Below are 23,174 nucleotides of genomic sequence, written 5' to 3'. Positions count from 1 at the left end.
CCTCAGATTAATCTTAAATTTTCATAAATTATCTTTGGAAACTACATATTTTAGGGCATACTATCTGATTGGTAGATTTGATGTCCATCTTTTCATCATACTACTTTTTAACTCATAATACCTAATACAATTTAAGTGCTATATTGAGGAAGTAGTGACAGGAAAACATCTACATTCGGTACAGATGCCACCCACACTCCTAACTTGTCCCAATCTTCCTTTGCCTTGTTCTATCTCTCTTCCTACTGTTACTGTAACACACACCATACTCTTTTCATATTGCATGTATTCTGCTGCCTTCTCTATACCTCTTCACTTAAAGCCACTCTTATTCTGTCTTATGGCCCTCTTTCTGATATCTTGCCTTTGCTACATATTCATTATTTGCTCACTTCACTACATACATTTAACCTTCACCCATATTTACTCTTGAATTCTACCAGGTTTTCAAGAAAAGTCTCTCACCTCAACTCCCCTCAAATTGTATTGAAATGTAGAAACATTAATAAAACTGCCAAACTCATTCTTCAAACAAATTCAACCCTGATACCAAACAGGATCAACACACAACAAAACCCAAAATAACTATAAACATACTTCTCTTGTGAACATAGATTCAAAAATTCTTAACTAAATACATATCAAAATAAAAAACACATTAAGACAATTGTGAGATCAGGAACAAATTATGTTCATGTTAGGAGAAAAGGTTGGTTCAACATAAACCATTCAGCAAATGTAATACACTATTTAAAAGACTTAAAGGTGGAATTCACAATATCATTTCTGTATATGCAGAAAAGGCATTTGACAAATATCAACATGTCTTTGTGATAAAGAGTATCAAGAATTCAGGAATAGATCAAACATACCTGAGTAATGTAAAGTCTACACTTATCAAACAAAAAGCTAGTATTACACTAAGTGAGGAAAACTGAGACCATTTCTTCTAAAATATAGAATGAGACAAGTGTGCTCATGCTCCATGCATATTTAATATATTGCTCAAAGTCTTAGAGCATTAAGATTAAAAACACTATAAAAGTAATAAAAATTATAAAATAAGAAAAATAAAATAACATCTGTTTATAAATGACATGTAACAAGATTAAAAAAACCTTACAGATTTTATATTTTGGGATGTGATAAGCAGTTTTAGTCAAATAATTCAATTCAAAATCAACATACAAAGGTTAATGATTTTATATTCACCTAAAACAAATTTGCTGGAAAAGAAGTTAGAAAATATAATCTATCTCTGATGTGTTCAAAAGATAGAAATAAAACTTGTAAGAACAAATATAACCAATGAGATAAACAATCTATATTAAGAAAAATTTAAAAATATGCAAATAGAAGAATTTTTAGGTGCTAGCAAACTTCTATAATAACACACATATTTGAGAAGATGGTCAGACAACCAGAAGTAATGAACAAAGTTGGTACAATCCACATAAAAGTTCTAATATGCTTTTTTACAAAACTATAAAAAAAAACAACCATAACAATAACATCAAGATCTAAAAGACCATGAATAGTAAAAGCAAATTTAGCTGCAAAAATGCAGCAGCCAGAGGAAATATATTATCTGACCTTAAATTATACCTCAAATTCACCATGATAAGGAACATGAGCATGGAACTAAAACAGATGTGTAGATTAATAACAGAGGAGCAGAGAAATAGTGGCAAAAGAGAAGAGCCACCTACAGAAGAGTAAATTAGATCTATATCTCTCACCTTTCATGTACACACACACACACACACACACACACAATATCAAACTGGACCAAAGACGCTACCTTAAAAGTATAAATGATAATGTGTTAAAAGAAAACACAGGGAAATATATCAGGATATAAATTAAATATATGCAAAATGTTCTGAATAAAAGTTCCACTATTTCTAATGCTTGAAATTAATTTGTGTCTTTAATGATGTCGCTGTCCAAAGAAGTGGTTGGTACCAAAAAGCACATTTTGAAATTGCATATTTTAAAATGTGGTCACAATTGCACACTGTTTTCTGAACATAGAGACAGAAATTCAGTTCTTGTATGTATTTTGGTGATAATTTTATGAATATACAGCATTTCAAAGGGTATGCAACTTAAAACAACATTTTGTAAATGCAGTCATTGACTGTCAAAGACAATTCCCCTTCACTATGTAAAAATATGTTTTATATTCCAATAACCCCATGTCTTTCCATTTGCTGATGAGTTACTGGTGTTCATTCAGTGCTAACACTAATGCCAATACACTTTAAGCAGAACTAATAGAAATGCCAATACTCTCTTCGTTGAATTAATATAGAAGGATAAAAATAAAATAATTTGAGGCAACATTAATGAAATGTAGTTAGGCGACCTTTTACAGCCATGGAAAAATAGTAGTCAATGCAGACATGTGTCAAACAAGTCTTAATGCTGCTGTATTTGAGTAAAGGTTAATGAGCTTCATGATTTGAATATTATTCTGCCATCTTGTGAATCTGAGGATGGAGAACATGTACTTTAGTTATATCATTCTTATATTGATTTTACAAGTAAATATATATTTACTTGTGTGCATGCTTATGAATATAGATGAAATAAGCCTACAAGAGACAAATATATCACATGGAAATTGTTTTTTTTTTTATAAATTTCACTATAAAAAAAAGATTTGGCACAGCTAGTCTTTCTAATGATATAATTATTTTCAAAGTACCCCACTATTTGTAATATAGTACAATAGAAATTACAAAATTATAGATTATTTTTATCTAATGATTTTACCAGAGATGTTCTTACTCAAAAGTTTTCCTTAGTAGTCAACTGTAAATCTTTCACTTAAACCTCTTTTAGCAGTTTTTAGTGAACTAATTTAGTATTGAAGTGAACTGTTTTGGAGGCATGAGAAAAGATATTCCAGCGGATCCAATACGAAGCCAACTGATCCTGTAAGGGTTGTTTCTACACTTGTTCCTACACCTCAAGGAGAAGGCACTGTTTCTCTCTTCCAAGTGTGTGAAAGAGAAGCTCCATGGCAATGAGTAATGAGTCAGTGCATGGCAGTTTGTCCTACTCAATCTCTACCTCCTGTTTTGGGTATTCACTTTCCTTTGGTTACCATATCAATTAGAGTTTTCTTTTCAGGGGATTCATAATGCCCAGTGCAGTGTCTCTGTAGTAGTTTGCAGTAACTCTGGTGTAGAAGACCATTGAGAAGCTTAATTCATAAGTAAGGAGAAGTAATCTCAGCAGTTACACCCTCAACAGACAAGGACAAGGCTAATCCATGTGGTTTCACCATTTATTAATTGCTTTCATTTCTAATTACTAATATAAACTTCCCCTGGATGATCTCACACAATTCACCTTCGTCTTCTAGTGTAAATAAAGCTATTGTTTATATATGGATCATGATTTATAGGTACCCAATTATAAACATATTATACACGTATTTTACAAAGTTGCATTTCACTATTTTATTGTAATATTTACTCATAGTATTAAAATATCTATCTAAATTGCACAGTCATATCCATTTACCCAAAATACAGTAAGTAAAAGTCCATTAATATTTACTCAAACATGAGGGTAACTTCTCTAAAGAGATATAATAAATAATTTGACTTCAATTGACATTTATCCTACATGGCCTCTCTAGTACTTGGCATAAAAAGGAATTGCAAGCCTGAAGTGTGTCATCTACTTAATGTACTTATTCTTCACTCTACATATTTTTGTCTTGGAACACTGGATGTATTATGTAATACTACTGTGTAAATAATTTGCTGAGTCTTTGCATAATAATCTTTCATGGATAGCTAATAACTGGTTTGCTCAGTCTGATGCGAGGAGAATATTGTTGATAAAGGATTTTGTTTGTTTGTTGTTTTTATTATATTTTGAAGACAGCTAATTCTTACTTTTTATTCATCAACAAATACCTATAAATATTTTTATATAAAGTATTTTACTACTACTTATTAATTATAGGTTTGATTAATTGGCAATTATTTCAGACAATCACCATAGCAATACAGTTATTAGTAATTGAGTAGGAAAGGAATTAGTGTCTACCTTCTTTTTATAAATTCAATTATAATTCCTAAATAATTTTTTATAATTTATTTTGATTGTATTCCTTTTCCTCCCTTATCTCCTCCAAGATTAACCCCTCTCTACTCATCTAACTTTATGTTCATTTCCCTTTAAAAAACAACAAAAGCCTGACAAATAAAAGGCATTTATCAAATAACATATAACAAAACCATAAAGTCTATTTGTGTTATCTAACTACACTTGGGCACAGGACCTACCCTGGTGTGTGGATGATGTACCCCAATGTCACTCTATTGAGGAAAACTGGTTCTTCATTTCCCAAAAATCAATTGTGTTGTGGTTTAAATGAGAATGTCCACCAACTGTTTGAGAAGTATTAGAAAGATTACTAGTGTGGCCTGGTTGGAGTAGATATGGCTTTGTCACTAGGTAAGGGCTTTGAGGTTTCAAAAGCCCACAGACCCACTATCACTTGCTGCCTGCTGACCATGGTTAGGATGTAAAACTCATAGAAATTCTTCCAGCACCATGCCTGTCTGCTTTCTGCCATAACAATAATGGACTAGCTTTCTAAAATTGTAAGCAAGCCAGCCCCTAATTAAATATTTGCTCTTATAAGAGTTGTTCTACTTATGTCGTCTCTTCACAGCAATAGAACAGTAAATAAGACAGATTGGAATTAGTTTTTGATAAGACATTCTCTTCTCTACAACTGAGATTTCATATGATTTGAACTTGTGCAAATCTTGTGCGTGCTGTCATAGCCTCTGTGAATTTATATGTATCTCAGCCCTGTGGTTTGTAGATAATACTGTTTCCTCAGAGTCATCCACCAACTCTTGCTCTTATGATTTTTCCACCTCCAATTCTACATAAATTCCTGAGACTTGAAGGGACAAATGTGATAAAAACTTTCCATTTAGGGATGAGTACTCTAAAGTCTCCCACACTCTGCACAGGTTATCCTATGTGAATTTGGGGTTCATTACTGTGTACTGCAAGAAGCAGCATCTTGGAGGGATTTTCTTTAAAAAAAAAAAAATAGATGTCTTTACAAATTTTATGCCTAGCATTGAATCTAGATATTCCTTCTAATGTGATAGTTCAGTTAAGATTCTGAGCACATAAAGATAAGAGGACTTTCTTTGCAATTCAAATGAATATAACCTGCTTTAAATTTTCACTTTTACTTCATTCTTGATTATTTAAAACTTTTGTAAGTATACATTAGGTTTGTGGTAACTTCTCTTACATGTTAAAAAAGAAAGGAGCATTTGCAGTAAGAGGTCTCTTTTGTTTCTCAGGTATAAATTGAAACAATATAAAAATATAACATCATTGGTATTTCTATTAGCCAAGAAAATAGCCTTTCCTTTCTAAAACTAATTATCTGTAAGTTTCAGATATTTTAACATTTCAAATTAGTAGTCAAAACTTTTGGAAAGTTTTTTTGTTTTGTTCTTGCTTCCATTTATGGAAAGCACCCTGCCATCAGTCATATTGCTATTATTTCTTGTAACTATAAAGAAAAAAACTTAAAATACTTTCTTATATAGCATGCATGTACAAAAACATAATCTTTTGCATTTACACAAGAGAACAAATAGAACAAAATGACAGAACAAATACAGCAATCTGCGTTTTCTTACCCAACTTATAGAAGGTCTACAGTAGTTAGGAAGCCAACACTGAATAGTTTAGTGATAAAAGAAGAAACATATGGAGTCATCAGTTACTTTTCTTATTATCACATCTTAATACAAGTCAGAAGCAAAATGAAGTAAAGAAGTATTTATGTAGCTCATAGGCTCATAGAGTTCAGTCCATAGTCACTAGGTCACATACCTAAAGTCACATACCTAGGTCACACATCACAATGTGTGGCTGAGGTCCTGTTGATATAAAATAATGAAGACAAAGAGCAAGAACAGTTTTAGAGATAAGATACCACCCAAGAACCCATCAAAGTTTCAAACTACACTACAACTAAATTTATAATGCAAATCAAATATCACATCTAGTTTACTTTATCTAATAAGTCACTTTTTCTTTTTTTACTTTGTGTGTATGGTATGTGATGTATGTGTGTATTTGGGAGTGAGTGTACATGCACTTGCACACATGCACAAAGACTAGCAAAGGATTATTTTCCAGGCTGTACACTGTCATTTTGTCCTATTGATCATGCCCTTTGTCTTACAGAAGCTTTTCATTTTTATGAGGTCCCATTTATCAATTGTTGATCTTAGAAACTGAGTCACTGGTGTTCTATTTAGGAAGTTGTTTCCTGAACCAATGAGTTCAAGGTTATTCCTCAACTTTTGTTTGATTATGTTTATTGTATCTAGTTTTATGTTGAGGTCTTTGATCTACTTGGACTTAAGTTTTATGCAGAGTGATAGATGTAGACATATTTGTATGACTCCACATGCAGACATCCAGTTAGACAAATACCATTTATTGAAGATGCTTTCTTTTTGCTATTATATGGGTTTTAGCTTGTCAAAAATCATGTGTATATAAGTATGTGGGTTTATTTCTGGGTCTTTGATCGAATTCCATTGATCAAATAACAGCATACAAATTGGGAAAGAAGCTTCACTGTCCCTACATCTGGCAGAGGGCTAATATCCAAAATAAATGAACAACTCAAGAAATTAGACACCAACAACCCAAACAACCCAATTAAAAGTTGGGCACAGAAGTAAACAGAATTCTCAGCAGAGGAATCTCTAATGGTTGAGAGTCACTTAAAGAATTGCCCAGTGTCCTTAGTCATCAGGAAAATGCAAATCAAAAACAATTCTGAGATTTTGTTTTACACCAGTCAGAATGGTTAACATAAAAAAAAACTCAAGTGATAGCATGCCAGGGAAAGCCCTGCATATACACTGAAGGCCTAGAATCAGCCACAGACTTGACATAAATGCCTGCTAATACAAAGTCTTGGGTCTCTGTGGAAAAACACTGAAACACATGGCTAGAAGCTATTGTAAACAAGCAGCCTTGGTGGAAAGTTGCCAGGCTTTAGTCATAGACCTTGTAGATAGGTAACCTTGGTGGAAAGTACCAACTTAGATAAGGACAAGTGAATCATAGGTGGAGTCATAGTGATCTGTCCCCTGAACCTTCACCCAGCTGACACTCTGTTCTGGAAGATATCTGTACTCCCCCTGAACACCTACACTCCTGCATCATCCTGTTCCCCACATCCTGCCTTTTTGTGTATATAACCCCTGTGTGAAAAAAAAAGTAAAATCAGCAGTTTGATCAGCCTATAGACAAGCTGCTCATTCTTTGTGTCCCCTGTCTTCCAGTTCTCTCTTCCAGGTCTCCTGATCCCAGTTCAATGCTCCGTGGGACTGGGGCAATAGTACATGCTAGTGAGGATGTGGAACAAGAGGAACACTTCTCCGCTGCTGGTAGGAGTGCAAGCTTTAGAAATCACTTTGGCTGTTTCTTGGAAAACTAGGACTGATTCTACCTCAAAACCCAGCTATACCTCTCCTGGGTATATACCCAAATGATGTCCTACTATACGACAGAGACACTTGCTCAATTATGTTCATAACAGCTTTATTCATAATAAACATAAACTGGAACAACCTAGATGTCCCCCGACTGAAAAATGGATAATGAAAATGTTGTACATCTACACAATGGAATATTATTCAATTATTTAAAACAAAGAATTTTGCAGACAAATCATTGGAACTTGAAAATATCATCCTGAGTGAGGTAACCCAGACCTAAAATGTCATGAATGGTATATACTCACTCATAAGTGAATATTAAACATAAAGAACAAGATACCCAACCTACACTCCACAGAACCAAAGAATCAAGAGAGGATGATTGAATCTCACATGGAAGGGGAAATAAAATAGTAATAAGAGGTCAGTGGAGGAAAGAAACTGGGTGGAAGAGTGGATGGGAAGGGGTATGATGGGAATCTGGATTAGGTGTGGGTAGAGACAGGAAAAAGGACCAAAGGGCCAAGAGAATGAGAAAATCTGCAGCTTCAGGGAATGGGGGCTGGGGGAACATCTCACGGACATGCCAGAGATCTGGGAGGAGGAGGCTCCTAGGAATTAGTGGAGTGACCTTAGCTGAAACTCAAAGCAGTGGTGATAGTGAAGCTGAAGAGGCCACTTCCTGTAGCCAGGCAGGAACCTCATTGAAGTGGCAGGGATACCAATGTGCCCACAAAACATTCCACCCAAAATTTGTCCTGTTTACAAGAAACGTAGAGACAAAAGATGGAACAGAGACTGAAGGGATGGCCAGCCAATAACTGCCCCAAATTGAGACCCATCCCATAAGCAAGCACCAATCCCTGACACTATTAATGATATCCTTGCAGACAGGAGTCTAGCATGGCTGTCCTCTGAGAGGTTTCATCCAGCAGTTGACTCAGAGAGATGCAGACACCCATAGCCAATCAGTGAATAGAGCTTGAGAACTCTTATGGAAGAGTTTGGGGAAAGACTGAAGGCCCTGAAGAGAATAGGAACTCCACAGGAAGACCAACAGAGTCAACTAACCTGGACCCTTGGGTCTCTCAGCTACAGAACCAACAAACAAAGAGCATACACAGATGTAGTCCCTTTCACACTTATGTAGCAAATGCACAGCTCAGTCTTCATGTGAGTCCCCCAACAACTGGATCAGGGCTATCCCTAAAGCTGTTCTCTGTCTGTGAAATACACTCACCTAACTGAGCTGCCTAGCCTGTCCTCAGTGGGAGGGGATTGCCTAGTCCTGCTGAGACTTGATGTGCCATAGTAGAAGAATAGAAGGAGGGGGCATCATCCTCTCAGAAGAGGAAGCAGATAGGGTGAGGGAGGAGACTGGCAAAGGAATGATGTTCTACTATACCACTCTCTAGCTATCTCCTTATATGATCCCTTAAATGAACCTAGAGCTAGACTGGTGGCCTGAAAGCCCTAGAGATTCTATCTCTAATCCAACACACACACACACACACACACTGAGAAAGAGAATGAGAGACACAGAGACAGAGACAGACAGAGCACTTAGGTTAAAGGCACATGCACAAACATGCTTGGCTTTTAATATGAGTTCTAGGGATTTGAACACAGGTCCTCTTGCTTGCATAGCTAGTGTTCTTTCCCACGTGCTCTCCTGATAAGGCAATTTCAAGACAGAGATACCTTAACTTGGTTTATTTTCATATTTTACTTGCACAAAATGAAACAATGTGGTTCCTTCCTGTCTGGGCCGGGGAGCAGAGCAGATCCCGGGCAGCAGCTCTGCCCCCAACCTCACAAAACCCAGAGGAAGCGGGCCTCCCAGGAGCTCTAACCTGGGCAGTATCTTAGGTAAGGAGACAGCAACACCTGTCCTAAACAGGGAGTAACTGGGACCCACTAGGACCAAGGAAGTCACTCCTGGCCCAAAGCACTGGTTCCTTTCTGTCTTCGCCAGAGCACTGAGCAGATCTTGGGCACCAGCTCTAACCCCAGTAGTAACACCCACCCCACACAGTTCTGAAACAACTGAGATAACAGGAAAGACAGGCTCCAGTCAGAGACAGGGCAGATAGCACTAAGGAGATCCAGATGGCAACCTTACTGGTACAAATTGGTATAGTTATACTCTAATTGTATTTTGAGAGAAGAATTTTATTTTAATAGGAGGGGCAATATGTAGGAGGAGCTAAGGTGGGAGGAGTAAGGAGAGGAAGAGGAGGAGTAAAGAGAGGAGGAGGAGAGGAGGAGCTAGGACATGAGAGAGAGAGAAAGAGAGAGAGAGAGAGAGAGAGAGAGAGAGAGACAGAGACAGAGACAGAGACAGAGACAGAGAGAGACAGAGAGAGAGAGAGAGAAACATGGAGGCAGATGTTCGCATGTTTCTGCCAGTCAAAGATAGTTGGTATATCTAGGTTGGGTATTGGGTTACACTTCTGATTGTATGGGCATCTTGTTATTGAGGATTACCAAACTTATAAAGCCTTTGATTAACATTTTAAAAAGTTACTGATAAAAAAAAAAGAAAAAATCAAAGTATTCATTTAAAATACTTTTATTTATTTAAAATTTATATTTTCATATTCCAAATATTTAAAAGTTGAATATACACTAAATGTTATTGAAGACTTCTAAGCTTTGAAAAGTATGTATTTATTTTTATGTGTTTGGATGTTCTTCATGTTTGTGTGTATCTGTGTCTGCCTCTGTGTGTGTGTGTGTGTGTGTATCTGTGTCTGCCTGTGTGTGTGTGTATCTGTGTCTGCCTGTGTGTGTCTGTGTGTATCTGTGTCTGCCTGTGTGTGTGTCTGTGTGTGTGTATTCCAAAAAAGGAGTCATATCTCTGTACTAGAGTTAAAGACAGTTATGAGACATTATCTGGATACTGGAAATCAATCCCAGGTTCTTTAGAGAAACAGTCCTCTTAACCGCCAAGCCACTCGTGCTCCTTACATTTTGAAGAATTCTGCCATTTTAAAGTTGATTTGTTTTACTCTTAATTATTATAATACATACACTGACAATATGCACCACTCTAATTTTGTATATACAAAGCTTTCAGGGATTGACGTAGGAATGACTTTCCATGGGTTATCTAACCTTAACATTCTAAAAAACTAGATGGTTCAAGTACTGCTATAACATAACCTTGTATATTCTTTGAATTTCTTCTTTATATGCTTTGGCTACTGAACTGTGAAACCATTATTAAACATTTATTGATGATGTTTCTTCTCTTTTGTTGCAATTTGAATTTGCTTTTTGTTATTATTGTTTTTTCTGTGGTCTTTTTTTTTCATTCTCAATGTAGACAAGTATTCATACAATATGAGAGGGAAGGAAGGTTCACTACAAGCTGAATTGCTATTGGTAGTTAAGAGCTGCTGGAAAAAGAAGATATAGTTTTCTTTAAGGATAGGTTCCTTGTAGGTTAGGTAGACCATGCTCCAGTGAAACAAGTGTATATAGCTAACACAAATTGGATTTGATAAGTTTAAAACAAAGTAAAGCATAAAGGACACCAAATGGAGTAGATTTATGTTCATTATTTTAACATTAAATCCTTGACTTCACTTAAAAGTTCAGACTAATAAGCTTTATTTTCATGTTGATGCTTATCAATCCATTTTCCATCCCTATTTGATATAGCAATCATTTCAACGTGCATACTGAATTTCCAGACTGTCTACTTCTATCTCATATTTAATGTTATACCTTTTAGCCAACATCTCATGTATACTATTATCTCCTGACTCTAGCTGAAATTTATAAACTTATATATTTATAATTTTAAGCATGCCATTGGAAAGTTCAACATTTGCCTAGTCAGACATAAAGAACATAGAAGAATGCTTGCTTATATTGAATGGAAATGAACTGCATCAATGAAGAGTATTTGTATATGTTCCTTCATAAATGCCTACATCAACTGACAGAGTAAATTGTACTTTAGGTAACACTCAGAAATACAGTAAGAATAACAGAAATCTGAAACATCTAAATCATTAGTTCCTTGATGAGATCTGCCACCAGTATATACTATTTCAGCAAACCACTTTGGAATTTCCTATTAATTAATGGACTTTAGGATTCAGAACATTGATATATTATAGCTACTATGAAGTCAGGATTAGAGTATAGCTAAATTTACAGAACATTTATTTCTTTCTCCCCCATTTCCCATCATTTTACCCTTATAGTATTAGAAATCTGAATGGATTTTTTACAACCTATTTTAGTAACACAATGAATAAACAATTATCTACAAAATTCTAGAAAAAATAATATTTTTATTCAAGAATATTTTGAAAGATTCAAAGATTTTAATAAATATATAATAAGGTCATAATATATGGTTTGTGTGAGAGAGGGAAAGAAAGGAGTATTTTGAGATTGAGTTTTATGACTTTTAGGTAGATGTTAACAGTTGTTATCAATAGAAGAGGGGGATTTTATAGAAAGGTAGCCAATCATTTTTCCAGCCCATAGATTCACTTTAAATGAAATTTTATAATCTATTCAGTATGTTGAAGCTTTCAACGTATTAATAAATTTATTTCAAAGCACTTTGAAGAAAAGCAATTCCTGTAAGCAATTGATCAAGTCAGATTAGAATACAAAACTTTTATTTGTTGCTACCTAGAGGCCAAATTGAAATAATATCATCTGCATATATTACATATCACATATAGTATCTTTTGGAAAGAGTAGAGAATATATTTCTGTCACGAACATTTAATCAATGAAGAAATGTTCTTGATGAAGGTAAAAGAAAGAACAAAATCCTCAACATGCTCCTTAGGAAAACAAAATCACTATTTCCAATCCATTGACAAAACAAACAAACAAACAAAACACCCACCAAAATAAATGTGGAAAGAATGAAAACTGCTTAGCCTAAGCCATACATGCTATTCAAGGGACTATGAAGAATTGAGAAAAAAAGCCTCCCTTTATAACAAATTTAATGAACATATTGTATTTTAAAGAACATAGTAGCAGCCAACACTATACAACAGAATACACACAAGCCTCATTTAGTAGATCAGAGGAAATGGGAATATTAGATACTTACAGTGCAAATATGAAAAAGAAATTAATGAAGAGACGAGAGTAAGGAGAATAAAGATTTCCAAAATATTAAGTTCTAGTACTCAATTTATTTTTGCCACTATATCAGGGTTGCGACACAATTTAAAGGCTTGGAAGTCATCTAGAATTTAAACACATTCTTCTTGGACTTTACCTACTAGTTGACAAAATTTTTCCTTCAAATTCTATTATTCAGCATTAGTATCATTCATAATCTGTTTTACAATTTTAACCTAGAAAATCATACAACTCTGAGTTAATTCCTTATATATGACTTTTCATTAACAAGATGGATCTCTGCTCCTAAAAGGATACAAAGAAATAATAATGAGCCAAAATTGAAAACTAAATGTAGAAATGCACATCACACAATCTTTGAAAGCAGATTGTATTGGAAGATTTTTTTATCTATCTAGTACCATCTTGATACAAACAGTGTCACTGCAGAGAAGTGTGTAACTGTTTGTACCTAATATTAGTCCTGAGGCAATGATATAGGTACCTTTCCCGGAAAGAGACTGGTCATGATATGTAAGACCACTGAAATTCTCATCATGGAAACTGACTTCATTTTGAATATAATACAGAAACATTCAAGCTATGATTAGAAAAAACAGATTTTGGTGCTGAGCAAATGAAAGAAAGTTGGTATCTTCATAAAACCATAGAGCTAAATTCTATTCCACTTAGTTGAAAAGAGTAAAGTCGGGCAAAGATATTTAAGATCACTGAAAACGTAGTCTTGGGGTCTGAATAAACCTCAAAAGCCTGCACAAGATCATTCTTGCATAAAGTGCACAATTTAAATGACATAAAAATGTGCATTGATTGATGCCCTCATTCAGGTTTGAAAACAAATTATACAACGATCAGAACCTAACCAGTGGAAGTTCATGACAGCTTGGTATGACATAAGTAAGAGAGTTAATTTCCAAGACAAAAGTGTATGCTGCACAGTCTTCTGAGTTTAAAAGAAATAGCCTTCATTTAGGTACTGCAGAAAGGACAACAACATTAAAGAAAAACCTATGCCAATAGTTGCTGAAATATAATGCCTAAACTGCCAAAATTCCCAATTGAAAACATAAGAAACCATAATACAAAGAATAGTGAGAGAGAGAGAGAGAGAGAGAGAGAGAGAGAGAGAGAGAACAGAAACTGCCAAAACACACATCTTAAATAACCAGAGGAATGCATTGATTCAATTTCATCAACAAATAATATAAAATAGGAGGAACTATGACCATCAATTAATCTGAAAATTCGGAAAGTAGAAACACTAAAATTCTCCAGAGAGATTGGGCTGTAGATTTAAAGTTGTAGAAGAAAGAATCCATGAACGTGAAAAGGGGTAGACATTGTAAGTAGAAGAACTGAAGAAAAGCAATCAGAGCCTACAGACCTGTGGAAATGTGGAACAATATTGACAATAAACATGTATGCAGAATATAAGAATTAATGGAGATGAGAAATGTTTAGTAAGATTATATGGATTGAAAGTAAAGTAGTTTTCCTTTTGATCAAGAAGAAAAGGATGGAATGCTGATGGAGATTCTTCTATAGACAAGGAGATGCTTTAGTTGATTAATGGGATTCTTCCATAAGTAATCCCACTTTATTATAGTCTTAGGATGTATTGTTTTTACTTCTGATTTATATATCAAGAAGACTATGTTTAAAATATATAAACAGAAGAATAATTAATTGAGACTCAACAAATGTAGGTTGTAGATTTTTGGGTATTTATTTTATCTTCAGAGAAATTTTCACTAATAGAATAAGTATTTTCATTAGTAAAAATCTTGCAAAATACATGGTTGGTTAAATAATATAAAATAACTTTCATTTCTAATAATAGTTGATTATTAGATTACCATACAATATAATGTGACAACCTTTCCCTATGCATATAAAAATTAAACTTTATTTCAAGAGGTTTTCTAAATAACTTATACAAAAATAATACCTTGAATGGATTGACATTGGTCTTCAATCTATTAACAAGATAATTTATTCCCTTCAAAAGATATGTTTGCTGTATTTTTTTTTATAGATGTGAGATCAGGCCAAGAGTATGTAATCATTGTATGGCCTCATTGATACATATGTTTAGACTGTATTTAATTACACATCTTATATTTTTCTTTCACTTCTGCTTAATCTGTTTTTATTTTTCTCCTTTACATTATTGTATACAGTTGCTATGGTCTTATATCTTAAAATAAAGTTTCTTAACTATTCCTGATTAATGAATTCCTTTCTCTACTGGTATTCCCGTCACCTTTTTCAGCTAACCACTTTTTAACATCCTGCCTATATAGTATCTAAAAAAAAACTGTAACTCACGTGGCTTCTACTACAAAGAAAAAATATCTTCCTATTTAAAAATAAACATGAAAGACGGCAAAATATTTGGCAAAGAGCTGGGGCTTTTGCCCTTCAGCTCCTATATTATGACCTCTAGAACTGCAAGAGACCAAACTTCCTCTGAGAAAGTTTAAGGAAAAAGACAGAGGGAAAGAAGCTGATTAGAGAATAAAGAGTTCTAGGAGAGGAGGAAGAAAGAAAAACAACAAGATGGTACACAGGGATAAAAGAAAGGAGAGATTAGCTTTTGGCTCCCATTACTGCATAATTAATATACAGTATTCTAATTTTTCTTATTAATACACAACTTGAAAAATATGTCTATTTACTAAATACTAATACTTCCATTATTTCTATTTGTTTTAATGTTCATTTTAATTATTTTTAGTTATGTATATATGGGGGATATGTGTCTATGAGTGTAGATGCTGTCAAGACATGAGGCATTAGATCCCCCTGACATTGGAACTGTTGTGAGCCACCTGTCAGCATCATGAGTGCTGTGAGAGGAAAATCAGTCTTCTACAGGAGCATTATATATTCTTAACTACTGAACCATCTTGCAACACCAACATCGTCACCATTGTTTCTATTTCTAAGCACACAATGCTGGTCTAATTAGGTGTCTTTCATACATGGCATATCCAATTCAATACAATTTTACTGATAATGTCAGTCAACATTTAAGAATAATTAACCTTTTCTAATTATGTTTAAGATTTATTTAAATGTTTTCAAAGGGAAGAGTTTAGTAAAGAGATATATTAAGTTTAAGAAGATTTTTTTTTTCCAAAACAAATCATAGTCAATACAATAGTGAGGCAGACTAACCTTGGAATGGGTTATAACAACCACTTCCACATTGTGAGTTGTAAGGACATTTAATAAATATTTATGAGATACATTAATAAGCACAAGGGCAAATTATCGCCCTCCCCCCTTTTCCTCCTAAATCATGGATGGTTGCATTCTCCTTTTAGGGTAATTCTTTCCATGGTTCCCTAGAAAAGCCCACAACAGAAATCAAATCCGCAATACAAATGATATTATAATGAATACAGGATCTTTTGAAGATGGAGAACCTTTGCTATAATTCATGTTGGGCAAATGAGCAAGCTGCCAGAGCCTCAGGTTCCAATAGAGTGGGAAGAACCTAACTACAATTTCAAGACCAAAGCACTAAGTGCTCAGACATCAGGATGTGCAGCTCCCACAATTCAGCTGCATTTTATAGGGCCCTCACATATAACTGCCCTGCCTAACCAGCATGGGCATCTACCTAGTTCTGCTTATAATTTTTTGTCACTACCTCATATCTGAGTCCTTTCCTATCCCTTACAAAATTACAGAATGCACCAAATTGTTAGGAAGTTTCCATGTAATTTATGAGGATCCATAAAGATCTTTCTCTATGCCAAACAATTTTCTAAATACTTTATGAAAAGCAATTCTTCAACAGACAATAAAATGGTTATCTTTATAACCCAGAAAACTGATGCATAAAATAGGTGACTTTTCAAGATAGCTCATAGAGATTTGACTCCCTTGTCTCTCTTACTATTGTTGACACATTTGCAGGAAACTTTTGGCTCAGAGGAAGTTTGTTTTCTCATAGCTCTAGAGCTCATATTTCAAGAGTTTAAGCCTCAGCCACATGAGACCCAACAGAATCAGCTTAGTCATCTAACTTAATCTGTTCATTAAATCATGACAGTTGTTGAAAGGCAAAAATAGATATTCTAACCCAATAAAAGCACTGGCAAGAATACATACAGGGTGGCAATACTCTGTGTTTTGGGGCATTAACATTGCAACCATCCTGACAAAAATTAGATAGCCTAAAGAGAAATGTTTGCACCCTTACCTTTGATTGTCAGAACCTTGGAATAATGGTCTCCAAGGAATTGGAACTTTCCCAAGAATCCCATGTTTAGGGAAAAGAAGCTCTGATGTGTCAGAGGAAGAGCTTGCCTCCAAGGTATTTGCCTCATCAAACTACTTTGCAGAGAAAATGGAGCCTACACAAGTTGATGCTGAACTGCAACTGCCCAGTAATGGTTAATTATATACATGAATTCCCTTCTATTCTGTCCAAACGAAGAAGAGGGACAAAAAAATGGAGGAGAGACTGAAGGAAGAAACAACTGGGGAATGGCCCCATCTGAGGAGACCTCATGTCTGACGACACCCAACCCAACACTGTTGCCATGGCCAAGAGGCACTTGTGCACAGGAACCAAGTATGGAAGTTCTTGGGGAGGTCCAGCCAGCCACTGACCAAAGCAGAGGCAGATGCTGGGAGCCAACCATCAGGCTGAGCTCAGGGAACCTGGTGGGGGAGCTGGCAGAAGGACTGGAGGAGGAGAGGCGGATTGCAACCCCACTGGAAGAACAACATAGGCTGGCCTGACCACCTAGTTCTCCCAGAGACTAGACCAAGGAGGGTATCAAAAGGGATCTTTGGCTTCATATGTAGCAGAGAATGGCCTTGCCCGACAGCAACAGGAGGGAAGGATTGATGACTCTGAGTAGGGGGATATTGGAGTGGTGGGACAGGAGTGTGTGGGTGGGGGAGCACTCTCATACAGGTTAAAGAGAGGGAGGAGGGCAGATGTGGGATGGGGGTTGGCGCAGGGGTAACCGGGAAGTGGGATTTCATTGAATGGGGGGTTGGTGGAGGGGGTAACCGGGATATCATTTGAGGTGTAAACAGATGGAATGATTAATAAAAAAATTAAAAAAAAAAAACAAAATAAATAAATCTAAAACATGTTAGTATGTCAAAGACAGAATTAATGATTATTGTTTCCTTAATGTGATCACACCTAATACAACTAACTCCTCTGTCTGCTTTGTAGTTTTATTTGACCCTTTAATGACGGGTTATGAATGTGTGACTGAGCCTTCTTATTTCGGATACCAAATCCCAAGCTCATACCCTAAATCTATGATAACAATTCTAGGTTTAATAAAAGATTTGGGACAAGATGAAAATTATACACATAATTAAGCAGACTTGGACAAGATATGGTCTTGGCAGATCACTGTCTCAGCTCTTATTCTGAAAGACAACTCTAAAGAGTCCTCACAGGCATGCCCAGTTTATAGACAGGAGGATTCTAAATCCCATCAAGGTGACAATCGATAGAATTCATTACAAATTTAACTCCTTAAGAACTTGACTTCATGGCCCCAGCTGTATATGTAGGGGAAGATGACATTGTCAGGTATAGGTGGGTGAGGAAGTCCTTGGTCCAGTGAAGGGTGGATGCCCCAGTGTGGGTAAAATCGTGGGTGGAGAGGTGGGAGTGGGAGGGTGGGTGGGACATACCCTCATAAAAGCAGGAGGAAGGGAGATAGGATAGGGGGTTCCTGGGTGGGGGGAATAGGGAAAGGGGATTAGATCTGAAATGTAAATAAAATGTTCAATAAAAAGAATTTTATAAAAGAACTTGAGTCTCAAAAATATCTATATTAAGACATAACACCTGATAGATTTTTGATTATCTAATAATATAAAATATAATACATTAAATCTGAGTTCTACTCTTCCTTCAATCTAGAAATTTTCTTACAGAAATGCTCAAATGTTTATTTCTATGGTATTTTAAACTCCCATCGAGTATGCAATCAAGATTGGGTGTCAGAAATGAGTAACATATTCCTCCATGCAAGATGGTGAGCCAAATGAATCTTCCTTCTTAAGTTGCTATTGTCAGATATTTTATTGCAGCAATGGCAAAAGTGACTAAAAAAAAAAAAAAAATTGGTTCCAGGCCATGGAGCCATTTCTGTGGTAAAACTGATGGTGTACATTTAGGACTTTAGAATTATTTCTTGTGAGGAATATGGAAGAGATTGGAACTGAACATGGAAGAGAAAGGCTCTAGCATGCTGTAAGGAGAATTTGAGGTACCATTATGGTAGAAACTTGTAAAACCAGAATGCAGAAGGAAATGCAGATGTTAGGGAACCAGTTGGAAAGTGTTAAAAGAGGAACAAGGCTATATAGACTGGATTAGTAATATTTGTAAGACACCTGGCGAAGAATTTGGCTACATTCTGTTCATGTTCCAAAACCATTAATGAGGCAATAAACTAATTTGTTTGAGAAGAAATTTCAAGATAGGATAGCATTCAAGCTATGCCATGGTGTCTAGGGTTTCACTGCTGTGAACAGACACCATGACCAAGGCAAGTCTTATAAATAACAACATTTAATTGGGGCCGGCTTATAGGTTCAGAGGTTCAGTCTATTATCCTCCAGGCAGGAACATGGCAGCATCTAGGCAGGCATGGTACAGGAGAAGCTGAGAGTTCTACGTCTTCTTCTGAAGGCTGCTAAGAAAATACTTCCAGGTAGCTAAGATGAGGTTCTTAAAGCCCACACTCACAGTACCATGCCTACTCCAAAAGGGCCACATCTACTCAAACAGGGCCATAACTTCTAGTAGTGCTACTCTCTGGGCCCAGCATATATAAACAATCACACATGGCATCTGAATATTACACTCATCCAATTCTTTAATGAGAAATGCAGAGGAAATTGTGGAGCAAAAAGCACGATCATACAGTTAGAAAAGGAAAAGGATGTGATTGAATCTGACCATACAGACTCGGTGGGATTGAAATCAGCTATAATTGTGAAAGTGCGTAGCACCACTAAAGAGAAACTTCATGTTCTGGATGAGAGAATTAAAAAGATATCCTGCAGACAAGACCCCACCCACCAAAAACTCCATCTCATGAAAATCCAGAGTCATTTGAGGGGAAGAACTAATACTGAGAAGATTGGTAAATGGGTTCCATACTAAAAAAAAAAAAAAAAAAAAAAAAAACATTTCATAGCATACTGGTTTCCTTGTGGTCAGCACACAAAAACAGGTAGATCTGTGATGCAATTGGGCTGGGCTCCATCACAAGCTGCCATTCAATCTAACAATGTCATCCACATGGTTCTTATAGACATGAATGATATGATTAAAAGTGTCACTAGCCCTTGAACCATGATTCCAGAGAGGTGCTAAGTCCAAGGTATGGCAGAATGAGAATCCATGCAAAGATGCCTTGAAAGACTGTAGGTTGAAGCTGTGAAGTTAAAGCCAGCATCGCAGTAGAGACCCCAGGTCACTGAAAAACCACAGTATATCAGCATAAGAAAACTGAACTCAGCAAAGTTGCACTGGTCTTAGAAAGAGGCTATGTGTGATACAGATGGCAGGTATGGAATACTAGAGCCATCAAAGCCCTTAGTGTCCCAGATAATTCAACTAAGAGTTCCAGATGCTGAACATGGGGACCAGAAATATGCAGTGTGTTTTCCCTGACATAAAATATACCCAATGGATGTGAGTATAGTAGGGCTTATTTGGGTTTAGGGTTCAAGGGTACAGTCTGGAATGGTAGAGAAGGCAGGTCAGTAGTATAAGTGTGAGGTCGCTTGTCACAGTGTATCTGCATCAGAAAGCAAAGTGTGATAAGTAGTGGTGTTTAGCTCACTTTCACATTTTTTATTTAGTCTAGAGACTGACTCTGACAAATTCCTTTTTGTTCCAAACTCTACTTGCTGTATCCACATCCTTCCTTTTTTGAATGGAAGTGCTTGCAATCGTATGTTTGAAGTGTGTTGTTTCTTTAGTGTCATAGAAACTCATAGTTCAATCATTGTCTTGAATCCTAAAAGAAATTTGAACTTTGGGCCCTTCAATATTGGCAAAGTTTTTTAGATTAATTTAATTATGATTGGAAGATCCACCCAAAATAGTGCCAGCACAAATCCCAAAGAGACTGGCTCTAAACTGAATAAAAATGCAAAAGTGACCTAGGCAGCACTATTCATCACTCTTTGCTTCATGATGGCAGGTACAATGTGACAGGCACCTCACACTTATGCTGACATGCCTTCTCTACCATTCCAGACTATGCCCTCGAACATTAAACCCAAATAAGCCCTCCTATACTTACACTTGCTTTTTATATTGTTTGTCAAATTCACTGCCAGGAAAAGACATTCTCAACATCCCACAAGTGCACAACCACAAAGGATCAGGCAGTAAAATTCAAAGAAAACCACAAAGCCATAAAAGCCCCCAATACTGACCTCTTTCCCAAGACAATGACTGCTGGTAATATACAGAAATTCTAATTTTCACAATTTCTGGTGGGATACGGAAGAAGCTATCATTTATGAGCAAAATAATCTTTACTTTGTAAAACCTTATATACTGATCTAGTTTTATTCTGAATTATACTTCTAAGAGAAATGAAATTGTCAGGCAAATTCTCTCTGTTTTACATGTTGTTAGATTTGGCCATAGCTGCTATTTGATTTGACTTATAAAAGATCACAGTAAATATAATTTCTGGGGAGACCAAACCTGCACAATAAACACTAACTACAAATCTGTGACATCAGAAAATAAGTTGATATAACTCTTTTGATGATGGTTTCAGACATGTGATTATAGCTACAGATAAGACTCCAAATTTGAAAATACATATATAATTTCTAAATATTTTTCAAAATAGAATCTTTTTAAAAATGAAAACATATTATGATTAAAAGTGTTAGGTCTGGGATAATACAATAAAAACAAAAACATCTGTGTCTTCTTTTCTAAGAATAAATATGGTGAATTATATGAAAAGATGTTATGTTAAAATTTTAAAAATGAGACTCTTTATAAGATCTAAAATTGAAAAGAATGACATACAGAAAACACGAACTCACAAAACAGTTTTTATGCACCCATATTAGCCACTGTCTTCTGATGTAATAGAGTCTAGTCGTTCCTCCAGGTTGTTTACTCAGGAGGAATAGAAGCTGATGGTATTAAGCAATAACTAAAATTATCAGGAGTCCAAGTATGGGTAATATATAAACAATTTGTGACTTGCAGTAGATGTCACCAAAAGCAAGAATGAGAAATTTATACATCCAATGAACTAAATGGACTTCAAAAACAATTATTTTAGTAAATACATCCAATAATACAGTCTACTCTGCATAATTTATTTATCTAAAATTTCCAAGAAGTAAAAATCATTGGAGAGTAACAGAAACCAGATCATGAAAAGTAGGGAGGAATCAAACCCAGGTAAAAAGCAGTGAAGGCATTTCACTTTTCACAAAGAGAGGGAAGTAATCACTGTGTTGATTGGGTTCCTATGTGGTTTATCTGTTTGAAGAACAACAAGTGGTGCCAAACAGATACAGTTATCAGTTTCTAATGGTTGTCATGGCCACATTATTGCCAGAGGTGTGATCCAACAGACTTTATTCATCAGATATGAACTGTCAGCAAGTTGCAGTGAATTCCATGGTATTGAAATAACAATTCTTGAGCCAGAAAGACTGCACAGGTAGAGGGGGAGAAAAGTGGAGTTTGTAAAAAGACTATATGGAGAATGCACTTCTGCAGAGACAAGAAGTTCTTTATCTTAGAGAATCAAGGCTCATGGATTAAGACTAAACACCAAATGCAACATTAAAATAATAAAGGTAAAAAAGAAAGGATTCAGAAGAACACAATAGTAAAATATGGGAAGAAAGATGTAATGGCTATGAAAATAAAGATGGATAGCTGACTTCATTTTGTAAATAAGGGAGAAATAATTGTTGCACAAGATATAAGGATAAATATTCTGTATTTGTATACAGATAGAAATAATGAACAGTACTTATATCTGTAAACTATACAATGCAAAATTTTTGTGTTCTAGTTCAAGGTCATTTTCAGGAAGTCAAATTAAAAACTATAAAGTTGCCTGTCACTGCAACTAAATTGCCAGTAAAAGGTTCTCATCTCTCCTTTGTTATAAAAGTCTCTACACCTACAAGATTGTTACATAGGATGCTCTGTAGCCATGGAAATCACACATATTGGCGTGTCCTTCAGTACACTGTTCATTGAGCTTTACCATCTTCTCACTGAATAAAACTCCAGAATGTCATTGCTAACAGTGCTCCGTCTGTGTGTGTGTGTGTGTGTGTGTGTGTGTGTGTGTGTGTGTGTGCGTGTGTGTGTGTATGGGGGGGGTTCCTTCCTGCACCTCAGCAGGCACATGTTCAGACCTTTCCCATTCCTGTGATAATGTACACTGAAGCCATTGACTCACATCGTGAAGAATATATTTGGTTTGGGAAGAATTCAAAGTTTGTCCTCCGAAACTACTA

This window comes from Arvicanthis niloticus, chromosome 21 (assembly GCF_011762505.2).
Source record: "Arvicanthis niloticus isolate mArvNil1 chromosome 21, mArvNil1.pat.X, whole genome shotgun sequence".
Lineage (NCBI taxonomy): Eukaryota > Metazoa > Chordata > Mammalia > Rodentia > Muridae > Arvicanthis > Arvicanthis niloticus.
This window is presented reverse-complemented; position numbering follows the sequence as displayed.